This window comes from Neomonachus schauinslandi, chromosome 1 (genome assembly GCF_002201575.2).
Source record: "Neomonachus schauinslandi chromosome 1, ASM220157v2, whole genome shotgun sequence".
NCBI lineage: Eukaryota > Metazoa > Chordata > Mammalia > Carnivora > Phocidae > Neomonachus > Neomonachus schauinslandi.
The window spans coordinates 38,403,964-38,416,939 of record NC_058403.1 but is presented as its reverse complement, the minus strand read 5'-3'; positions in this window follow the sequence as shown (position 1 = coordinate 38,416,939).

The following is a 12,976-nucleotide window of genomic DNA, read 5'->3' as shown; positions in this document are numbered from 1 at the left end:
TGACATTAGGCACCTGTTCTATTGTTTTAAAACATATATGGGGCGCCTGGGTGGCTCAGTCGGTTAAGCATCTGTCTCTTGATCTCAGCTCAGGTCTTGATCTCAGGGTTGGGAGTTTAAGCCCTGTGTTGGGTTCCACGCTGGGAGTGGAGCCTGCTTAAAAACAAACAAAACAAACAAAAAACAAACACCTATGTAACATGTGATTTACCATCTTCACCACTTTTAAATGTACAGTTCTATGGTAGTGAGTACATTCACAGTGTTGTGGGACTATCACCACCCATCTCCCGAACTTCAACATCTTCCCCAGCTGAAATTTCGTAACCATTAAACAGGAACTCCCCATTCTCCCTCCCTTCACTCCTGTCAACAACTTTTGACTTTCTGTCTCAATGGATTTAATTACTTTAGGAACAATTTTTTTTTTTTTTTTGACTGGCCTACTTCACCAAGCATATCTTCTAGATTTTTCCATGTTATACCATGGGTCAAATTTTCTCTTTTTTTTAAGGCTGAATGTTATGTTATCTGTATGACATTAAGTGCCTTTTACATTCCCATGGTTGCCAGTGACTTCCTTCTGGAAAATTCTGTCTATATTTTAAATCTCTTCCATGAAGTCTTTTATTTAAAGAAATAACCTTTTATTTTAGCATAGTTTTATATCTGCAGAAAAGTTGCAAAGATAGTTTCTATTTGCTCCACAGGCAAGTTTGCCTGTTATTAACATCTTACTTTAGTGCAGTGCATGTGTTAGAACTAATGGGCTGGCACTGATATATTATTATTAACTAAAGTCTATATTTTCTTAAGATTTCCTTGGTGTTTACCTCATTTCCTTTTTCTGTTCCAATATCCCATCTAGGAGACCACATTACATTTAGATGTCATGACTCCTTAGGCTCTTCTGGATTGTGACTCTCAGACTTTCTTTGTTTTTAAAGACCTAGGCAGTTTTTCAGAATACTGTTCAGGTATTTTGATGTTTATCTCATAGTTAGGCTAAGGTTATGGATTTTGGGGGGAAAAACTCCAGAAGTGCTATTCTTATCACATCAAGGGTATAGACTATCAACGTATGTTATCATTGATAATGTTAACCTTAATCATGTGCCTTGACGTAGTGTTTGCAAGGTTTCTCCACTGTCAACACACTGGTGAGTGTTTGCCAGTTTTCTCCACTATAAAGCTCCTTCCCCCTTCTTTCTATACTGTATTCTTTGGAAGCAAGTCCTTAAGTGCAACCAACATTTAATAGGTGAAAACTCCTTGAGAGAGGAGTATCTGTGTAACTTCTTTGCAATTCTTCTGTACAAAAGACTTATTTATTCCACTTTGTTTTTTGCAATCATTTATGTCAGTATGAATAAAGCCATTTTTAGCAAAGTAAATTATATCATTTAGTGTTTGCTATGCCCCAGGACCTGTGTGAACTAAGTATCCATTAATTTATGTAATTCTAGCCATAACCATATTGGGGTGTGTGTGTGTGTGTGTAAAGTTATATATATGTATGTGTGTGTGTGTGTGTGTATATATATATATATATATATATATATATATATATATATATATGGATGAATAAGCCAAATCTCTGGATTAGAAACTTCAGTTCCCCAAGAAACATTATATATCTAACTACTTTGGCCACATAACTGAAATTTTAAGTTTCTCTATGACTCCAAGAAATGGATGGAATTTTGTAACTATTATTATTTTCTTATTTTCAGTGACACCTATGTTAAGAGCTTTAAATAAGAGCCTCATGGAATTTTTGAAAATCTGACAAGGCAGAGATAATTGCACTTGTGGACCTAAGTAGTTTAGCTGATCAGCACAACTCCTACTGTCTGCTCCATGGCAAGAGTGTAGGTCTGTTTGATCCCAACCTCTGCCCTTTATACCTAGGATTTCCATTGATCTCTATGCTATATGCATCTATTTTGATTAGTGTTTAAGCACTGAATTTATAGAGACGTTAAAACTGTAGGCTTGGGTCCTTTGGCTAGCTGGGAGCCTTGGGGAAATCACTTGCCCACTCAAAACTTCTGCTTCTGGATCTATAAACTGGGGGGGAGGAAGCAGTGATAATAATAGCTATTGTAAGTATTAAGGTAATTGATAATTGATTAGAGTCATTTGCATGGTGCTTGGTACAATGTAGGTATTCACTTTATGTCATCTGTCATTATCAGTATCATTATTGTGTTCTTTACGTGTTCTGTATTTGTCTATGTGAGATAGTCTTACAGTTTTGGTTTGGCTTGCTAGAAGGCAAGCCTGAGACCATTCCTCTGCAAGTGATTATGGTTGCAAGCAGGCAGGACAGGAAAGGGAAGAAGGTAAGCAAGGTATGATCAGGTGAAGTTGAGCCTCAGCCTGATTCCATGGAGAGTTCTGGAGTATAAAATACTCTCCCAAGATTGTTGTACTTAATGTTTTTTTTAGAGCTGGACTTTTGTATGCTGTTCTAGTCTATCTATGGGCTGTGGAAAGGAGGGCAGGGGGAGATGGTGGTGGTATAAAATCTCAGGAACAACCAGGAGGTCCACAGTCCGTCCTCGGGAGAACGTTGTCCTAGGTTGGAAGCATGACCCACAAAGTCGTGCAGAAACAGTTAGAACTGTTGGAAATCTGATCAGGGCACCCAAAATGGTCAATATAGCTTTTCTCCTCAACTATAGAGTAAATTCCCTACAGATAAGACATTTAGTGGAATTATAGATATCTCTTAAACTCTGCAGATTAGAGCAATGAATTTGCAAAAGGACACTAGGCATAATATGCTTGCTTGAAATCTTTTCCTTTTTAACAAAATAACCCAGTTTGTTGTGGTTATTGTATTTTGTACATGATTGTTTTGTTCACATTGATCTGTGGTAGAGATGGCTTAGTTCTCTTCCTGAAAACTGAAATAGTTATCAGGAACTATTCATGCAAACATGTGGATAGAGCTGCTACTTCCAAGAAAATATCACAGAGGTTATAGAACTTTGGTTCTCTAGATCGTGACACATTAAACACTCCTTGCCTTGTTTAGTACCTCTCCTTTGTCCCCACCCACAGATGCTCTGATTCATTTGGTGTGGGGTGAGGCCTAGGTTTCAGTTTGCTTTCAAAGCTCCCCAGCCAAGACTGAGAACAACCAGATTGCAGTAAAAAATAGCCAGTTGGAAAATTTCAAGTTGCCTAACTCCTACAAAATGCAAGCAAAGAAATCTGTCTCATCTTGAAATTGTTGTATTGGAAAATGTCAAAAAGGTGTATAATGACAATTTAGAAGCTAATGGGTAAAGGAAGTATAGATTATTTCAGTATGCAACAGTGTCCATTCAAATGATCCTGAAAATGCAGGCATTCCGTTACTTTTCCGACTCCCTCCCAAATAGGAATCCTGGGTCTAAAAGAATAGAGGTTAAACCATTTTGAGTGAACTGACATGTTAACTGAGGAGTGCAGATAATGTAGTTAAAATGTTAGGTGTACATGAAAACACAGCCAAAGTGCAATTTCAGTATATGTAAATAAAAAAATGAAGCACTCAGAACTTCATACAAATGCCTGAGAGAGACTCAAGCTGGTATTATTTAGACGGTATAGTTAAACCAGTTATAACATAATTTTAGTCAGATGGAAAGGCAGTAAAATGCATGTCATAATATTTTCCTTTCTCTGGAATTAACATTAAAAGTTTCAATGGCACATTAAAAAATAACAAACGAAAGTGAGTGAAACAGTTTTAATTACTTTATTGGCTATTTAAGGCATGACGATGTTTTCATTAGTTTCTAAATAATCTGTAATTTTCTTCCAATGTATTAATCTGTCAACAATACCTCTTAAATAATATCAGCACTTAAAAGAAATAAAATTCATAGCATTAACAAACAGAGATTAAAACAACAACAACACATGTTCCATGCCCTGTAGTTACTTTTTAAAAACATTTCGAGCTCTAGTCTTTTCAGGGAATAAGAACATTGGTGACAACACTACCAAAAAAAAAAAAAAAAAGTGTGAGGTTTGACTATAGAACCCTTCAAATATGTATGACCCTCAAATTAAAAAAATCTACTCTGTTGATTATCACTATAATTCTATGAAGATTACATTTTGAAAACATCAGTTTTGTTTTTCCTGGCCACAGATAGTTTTATTAAAAAAAAAAAACCCAACAACTACTATTAGGTTTCTGCTGGCTTTTCTAAGTTTGCCAGACAAATGCCTCAATTGAAAGCTGTAACTGTGATTTATTGGGCTTGAAATATGAAGCATATCTTTCATGTTGGAACTTTAAATATCTTATTAAGCAACGGTAAGTTCTATTTGATACTTAATCAAAACAAACCACAAAACAAGTATGTGTGGTAGGTACTTCGCCCTCTCTCAGGAACCACCAGCTAACGGAGATAAAGGAGGGAAATAGTCTCCCATTCTCTACTTTCCTCTGTCCACTTTCCAGCAGGGTTTCTAAAACGACCGTCTCGCCAGATTGATACACTAAGCAAACATTCAGACTTATGTGAATATATGTTTCTGGTAGCAACTATTAGTGCACGAGACTTACATCAGAAACTTTCTAAGTATCCTATGATTGTCCTCAATAAAATGAAGAGAGAGGACCTCAATATTATTTTGGGGGGGATGCCAAAATGCAGATAGCATATGTTAATTCCATTTTCACTGATATTTCAAAATATATTTTTGAAATCTTATAAAAGGGAAAATGTTTGCATACTTCTGCAAGAATCCTTGGTGGATATTTTAGATATTCGGAAAATATTGCTGCTGCTTGTATTTTTAAAATGACCTCCAGCCATTTAAAAGTATATATTTCACTTCTGATTTTCTCTTTTTCTTTTCTGTGATGACAGTGTGGTAAATGATCTAAAGGGAAATGCATTTTAAAACGATGGTATTTAGATACCAATCTGTTGTAAGAAAATGGATGACCAAGAAAACATGATAGAAATATCATTATAGGGGCGCCTGGGTGGCTCAGATGGTTAAGCGTCTGCCTTCGGCTCAGGTCATGATCCGAGGGTCCTGGGATCGAGCCCCACATCAGGCTCCCTGCTCAGCCGGGAGCCTACTTCTCCCTCTCCCTCTACTGTTCCCCCTGCTTGTGCTCTCTCGCTCTCTCTGTCAAATAAATAAAAAAAAAAAAAAGAAATATCATTATAATATTCACAAATATAATAAACTAAGAACTCTTAGCTCTTCAACATACTGAAATCTGGACAGGACTGAATAAAAATGAACGTTCTGTTCAAAAAAGCCATGAGCCACTCTGGAATGTTAAGTACGGAATTACACTCACCTTTCTGTGAATTAGAGTTTAACCACAACTGGCTATTTAATTGGTCTGGTTGTAACACCTCTGTTACCTCTCTCCGGATTTGCAGAATTGGGTAAATGGAAATCCGGAGCTTTTATTAAATTTTAATTGTGTTTTATTAAGGCACAGAAAAACAAAGACATTTTTTGTAGTTTTATTATCATGGTAATTTGCCAAGAGAAGGACTTTAATGGTTTAAATACTAATTATTCAAAGACAGATTAAGCTCTACAAAAAGACAAATGGTTGCTCAGAGAGATGGACATGCTGAGGAATAAAAGATAACATTTGATACAAAAACCCATGCTGTTTTTTAAAAAGGAAAACAGATTTAAAAAAAAAAATCTTCATTTCATGAAAAGCCACAGGAATAAATAAAGCCAAAACAAAGACACATACATATTCATTCATTCATTCATTCATTCATTCAACAAATGTTTATTAACTGCCTGCTTTGTGTAGCAGTAACTTTTAATCATGGAGTATACAAAGTCCAATTATACATGGTCTTGCCCTTGAGGGGGTCGGCGGGAGGCAGAGAGAGCTGAATCAACAGTGGCCTGGGACAGTGCTGTAAAGGATTGGAGTTCCCTAGAATTTCCAACAGAGGGACATGTGGGAGGGGGGAAGGGAAGTTTCTCCAGAAACTATTATAGTACATTGAATTTGTGAGGCAGTAGAAGATAGTTAAATGTAAATGAGGCAAGGACGTTCCAAGTACTATGTAGTGAAGCAGAGAGAGAACAGGAACTGGAGAAGTAGACAAGGGCCAGATCACAAAAGGTCCTATTTGCCAAGATTCGAAATTTATCCAAAAATTTAGAAGAAGCCACTAGGAGGGGTTTCCTACCCCTCCTTAAATTGAGGTAAAATTTACATAGAGTGACATCTACTCATGGGAGGATTCTCAGTAGGCCAAGGATATGTAGTGAGATTTGCATGTTAGAAAGATTACTTTGGCAGCATTATGGGAAATAAACCATCTACCACCTGTCATTATACCCGTCATCTTCATACACCAGGTGACAGACATTTGTTGCTCACGAAGTAGCTGTGTGTTCCCATACTTTTCTTATCCCTTTTCAGTTAGGCAAGGCCATGTGACTAGTCCTGGCCTAGGGACTATGCCAAAGGGGAGTGAGCTCTGTCGAGGACTCCTTCAGTTTTCTTTCTCCCCTTCTCCCCTTTCGTGCAAACTTAGAACACTGTGCTCTGTATGCTGCAGCCTCAACATGGAGAGTCTCAGGCTGCCTGTCTGCCTGAATGACGGTGTGGAACAGGGTGCCCTTCACCTCTCCTCCGCCAGCCACATACGTACCATGTCAGTGACCGTGTGAGTTGAAAAAAAAAAAAAATTCCTGTAACATAATCTAACATAGCACAAATGCCACATTCTGGTCACTTCCTTTATTTTTTGAAGACTTCATTTCTTGTCACTTCCGCATTAGGGGTGTCCTAATTCTTGGCAGTTTTAATACCTATGCTGAGGGCACTTTGAATATTCTAGCCTTTCTGTTACTGGACTTTTTCTCGCCAAGGTTGTCTTGTCCCCCACTCTATCTCAGCCATCCACTCACATTATTATATACTAGTTTTTTTATGATCACCCAGAATTTCAATTTTGAACATCTGCCCCTCTAACTCTTAGCTTCTGTCTTTCTAGCCAACTCCATATAATATCCCAATTCATATTATTCTTCAACTTCATTGGGACTTACAATCTATTATCCAACTTCTCACTAACCCTCGGCCCCTTCATGTTCTCACTTTCTTATCTCTCTAGATCCTAAAGTCATTATTATAATCACTTCTTTGCAAATTCTTTTAATTCCTTTGTCCCTTTTGTTTTTTTGATGCTCTCCTGGAAAAACTTCCGACGTGGCTGAATTCAACTCTGCCTTTGCAAATGAATATGGCTAGGAAAAAAACAGCCTAGCATGCTTTAAAAATTCATGACTTCTACATATATGTTTCCCTTGTCCGTTAATTTTCCAACAAGTTTTCATTCGTATTTTAAAATTTCTCCTCTCTCCTTAAATCTCTTCTGCAACACCAAACTCACTCATAGATGATTACCTTGCTTCCTATTCCTCTAGGAAAATTGATTTGCAATCAAAAAGGCTTTTCTCAAGCTGTGATTGCACATGTGTGCCACACACTCTGCCTTCCATCCTGTAACTGTAAGCTAGCTGTAATGCTTTTCTAGACTAACTTCTCCACTATTGCACTTCATTTCAGCCCTCCTTGCCTATCCATGACTATAGTGCCAGAAATTCTCCCAACTCTTTAGGATGATCAAATTTTCCCTATTGAGAAATTCTTGTCAATGTGGAAAAATATATCAATATTAAACACTTTTTCTTTTCTTTTTTTTTTAAAGATTTTATTTATTTGACAGAGAGAGACACAGCGAGAGAGGGAACACAAGCAGGGGGAGTGGGAGTAGGGAGAGGGAGAAGCAGGCTTCCCACCGAACAGGGAGCTTGATGCAGGGCTCCATCCCAAGACCCTGAGCCAAAGGCAGACGCTTAAGCACTGAGCCACCCAGGCACCCCACTTTTTCTTGACCCTCTATTTTCTTACTGTTACTACACCCACCTCTTTTCCTTATGGCAAATCTCCTCAAACATTTATCTGTACTATTTCTCTTTAATTCCCCTGTTCCCATTCTTAATTGAGTCTAATTAGCAGTTACCCCATCATTCTGCTTGAAACTCTCTCTTGTCAGGCATCTCCAAAGATATTCATATTGCTATACATAACACGATGCTCAGGTCTCAGATTTCCTGACCAATTTTGATTCTTATACTTATTTCTACAGCGTGAATTATTTCCTCAACTCCACATTTTTAAAATGAAGCTGCCCTCTTGCTTTTTCCACAGTGCATTAAAAAAAAAAATCCCTCTGCTTCTCTCCATCTTTATCCTCATCTCCTGCTGATTACTGAGTCTACTAATGATTTTCCCTAATTCAGTGCTTGGTCCCTTTTGGTTTATTCTCAAAATGGACATCAGAATTCATCTTTTGAAAGTCAAGTAAGTCATGTCACTGCTCTATTCAAAACCCTCTAAGGGCTTTCTGTCTTTCTCAGACAGAGAAATGATCTATCAAGCCTTATAGTTTCTGATGCCCAACATTTGTGATTTCATCCTATTTCCTCTTTACTCTCTCCGCGGTAGCGACACTGGTCTCCTTGCTGTCACTGTAACACGCCATGAAAACTCCTGCTTCAGGACTAATATACTTGAGGCTCCTCCCATCTTCACTATTATTCTGCAAGATACTGGCAGGTCTGCTTTCTCCTCTACTTTTGGATATCTGCTGAAACATCATCCTCTTAACGAAGTCATCCCAGACCACCCTAAATAAACATTTTTAGTCTCCTGGCAATCTTGTGAGTTAGATATTATTATTCTGTTCTAAAGTTGAGAAAAAAGGTTGACAAGGTATCATCCCCATATTAAAAAGGAGGAAACAGGGGCGCCTGGGTGGCTCAGTCGTTAAGCATCTGCCTTCGGCTCAGGTCATGGTCCCAGGGTCCTGGGATCGAGCCCCGCATCGGGCTCCCCGCTCCGCGGGAAGCCTGCTTCTCCCTCTCCAGCTCCCCCTGCTTGTGTTCCCTCTCTAGCTGTGTCTCTCTCTGTCAAATAAATAAAATCTTTAAAAAAATAAAAATAAAAAGGAGGAAACAAAGGCTCATAGAATAATGACCATCTATAGTGTTACTTTGTACCAGGGATTCTAAGCTCTTTATGTATATTAACTTATTTAATCATAAGAACTCTATTATCACATGTATAAAATGTCCTGAATCCCAGAGTCAGTGAGCTGCACAGATAACTGAGGCACCTTCTTTGAATCAATATTCTTTCCATCGTAGTCTACAGACACTTAATATTTTATCACTCAATCATACAAAGATCCCCTTGTTGATCATAAGTAGGTGCTTAGGAATTAGTTATATGCATTTTTCCTGTTTAATCTCTTCTATAATCCTATATTACTTTGCCCAGAACTTTTTTAAAGTAGTGAAATATCAACACCCTGAGTAATTATACATTTTGAGTTGTTGGTATCTCCATATAGGCTGTTTGCTGTACTTTTAGTCTATATTATGATTTTTTATCACATTTATGTTCTCCCCAACAGATAGTCTATTTCTTTTCTCAATATAGATTTGTAAATTGTCAAGACATGACTTCCAGAAAATAGTATCTTAGAATTTCACACTATTTTCCATTTTTGGATCTCTTTTAAAATATTACTCGTGCATTTGGTTCATTATCACAACATCAATAGTGCTTAACAAACAATAGTTGGGATTTCACAAAACCATAAAATATAAAACCTGAGGAAATGTAAATATCCTAAAGAAGAGATTTGTGATCTCTTTAACCTGATTATAGGAATGGTTAGGTAAAGTTAAATTTTCATAAACAAGTATATTTTAAAAAAATCATCTCAAATTTGCAATAATTTTAAATATCATTTGGTTGTTCAAATTTTATTTGTAAATTGTCTATTAAAATTTTCTTGTGCTACTTCTCCTCACTTATAAAACCAATATCTCTCATACACAAGAAATTGAGTTACTTACACTGCTCATTATTGTCTGCACTTGTTCTATTTTCCCTTGACTCCTGAGCTCTACTTTCATTCCCATCAATTGAACCCCATTCTATTGTGTTTGATATGTCTTTAAATATTCATATAACCTTATAAAATATGTAGCACTAATGTGTATGTGTTTTAAATTTTCATATATGGTATTGAGGTATACGTTTTGGTTTGTTTTTATTTTTTATTTAATTCAATGCTGCCTTTAGGAACTGTCTTTTCTTTGGCGGGGGCAGAGTTAGGGGAGGGGCAGAGGGAGAGGGAGAGAGAGAATCTTAAGCAGGCTCTCTTTCCCTCTTCTGAGTGGGGCTCGATTTTACGACCCTGAGATCATGACCTGAGCTGAAATCAAGAGTTAGATGCTTAACCCACTGAGCCACCCAGGTGCCCCAAGAACCATCTATTTTTTTACGTGCACATCTCACTTTTTCTAATTGGTGTGTAATATTTCACGAGTATGTGTACACTGCATTTTACTCACCCACTCTTTGAGTTGCTTATGGTTTCTTGCCCTTACAAAGAAAGCCACAGTAAATATCTGCTCTCTTGCTCTCATACAGGCCATGTGAGAATTTCTCTGAGACATGCATCCAGAACCAGGATCCCTGGGTCAAAGGGCATACTTATACATAATTTTCTAAGTACTGTCAGTTACTTCCAGAATGTCTGTGCCAATATATGCCCTCAATAATAACTCATATCTCTCACTTTTCAATGCCCCACCTCCCTTTTTTTTTTTTTTTTTTGGTCTGGCTATCCCTACTTTTCTACACTTGTATCTCCTATCTCATGTATGTTATTGTATTACCACTTAACAACAGGTTGATAGAGATTTGGTTTAGATCAAGATGTCTGTCTTGTAATATCAGGGTAATATATAGTAAAATAATTTGTGAGATAAATCTGTACTTTTATCTGTAGCTATTGATCATTTTTTTTTCTTTGCCTTATAGTTATTTGTACATTTGTTTTAGGTCCTATAATTTCGAGCTACACTTTTAGCTACACTAAAGATAGGAGCTACCCCTTAATATTCCAATATTCATCCATGTATTCATTTACTTATTAAATTTTTTTTATTAAACACTTCCTTAATGACAATAGTTTTCTAGGTACTAAGAATAGAGAAATGAGTAAGACACAGTGCCTGTGCTAAGCATCTCAGCTCAGGAGTGGAGAAATGTATGAGATAAATTACAAAAATGCAAAATGGTAACTGCTATCATAGAAGTATATGCACATATATACGGCATCTCCTTTATGTTTTGTTTATGCTTCTCTGGCCTTGGGGCATGAGAAAGCAGAGCAAGTGCAAGCTTTTATTTTCTTTTTTCTTCTTCATCTATCTCTCTCTTTATTACTGCAGAGCAAATACTATGATAAGAAAACAGCAAAACCACCTCCTAAATGTGAATGAGTCAGAACTGAACTCAAGAATGTTTTCTCTGAACATGTACCTAAATACTGATTCTGAAAGCAAGCTAAAAGAGTAGGACAAATAAAATTAAATACTTCTTAAGAGACATCCTGGGCATTAATAAGCCAAAGGAGAGTAAAATCCCACTTTTGATACAACAAGTTTGGTGGAGCTTGACTTTTGTGAATCTCCTCTTGCTTCTGGTATGAGAATTGGTCAGGAAACCAGACTGCCATAGTACCTGGCAGTTTGTAAAGAAAGTAATGTTAAGTCTTAGCCTCTTAACTTTTGAAATTTGTGGGAATTAATTCTTTTGGCAGAGACCAAGTAAACTCAAATCATGGTTTTAAAAAGGTCTCAATGTGTGGGCCAGCCATATGCATTCCAAGGAGAAGAGTCGAGGAAAAGGAAATAAAGGAGGGTAATGATGGATACCACTAAAAACTTTTCCCAATGAACCTGATAAAGAGGGCTTTCTCCTCTTCTTTCATGTTCCCAATTTGACTGACACATGCAGGCGGCATGAAGTGGGTAGAAATGGGCTGTTTCAAATTCTAGAACAGTAAGAAACAAGTCAAAGAAGAGAGGAAAAAAACATTGTCAGAGTTCTGTCTTGGAATGTTTCTCAGAGGAAGAAATATTTGAGAGGAGTCTTGAAAAGTGACTCACCAAGTGATTTCACCAGGTAAATGAAGGAGAGAGGGACATTTCTGATAGACTAGTATCTGAAGTGGCACAGGGGCATGAAGCAGCATCCTTGGTTCAGGAAGTTAAAAATAGTTCATTAAAGCCGGAGCACAGACAGCGTTCGAGGGCCAAGAAAGCAAAGTTGTGTGAAAGGAGCCTGGAGGGTAGGTCTCATGAGAAAAAAGTGATAGTTTATTTTAGAGCAATGGGAATCCTCTAACATTCTTTTTTTTAAATTAGAAAAAAACTATATTTATAATAGAAAATTTGGAAAATGTAGAAAAGTAAACAAGATTAAAATACATTTACTCACTATCCTCTCATTCCGAGCCAACTGCTTTAACATTCCTTTCTGCATCACCAGCCCCATCCATATATCCATCTATTTATATTTTTAGTGTATTACTGATATTTGAGCTTTTTAACTATATTTTTAGTTTATAAATATATTTTTATTTTTTTAAAGTGTTAATTTTAATTCCAGTTAACATACAGTGTAATATGAGTTTCAGGTGCATAATATAGTGATTCAGCACTTCCATATAACACCTGGTGCTCATCACAGCAAGTGTACTTTTTTTTAAAGACTTTTTTTTTTTTTTTTTTTGACAGAGAGAGCGAGAGCAGGAACACAAGCAGGGGGAGTGGAAGAGGGAGAAGCAGGCTTCCTGCCGAGCAGCGAGCCTGATGCGGGGCTAGATTCCAGGACCCGGGGATCGTGACCTGAGCCGAAGGCAGATGCTTAACCAACAGAGCCACCCAGGTGCCCCATCAAGTGTACTTCTTAAAGCTTATATATATATTTGTTGTTTACTAAATAAAGATTGCAGTGTTTTGCAGTCAGCATTTTTACTTAATATATTGTATTATTCCAGTCGTTATATTCCTACAGCATGCCATATTCAGAATAAAT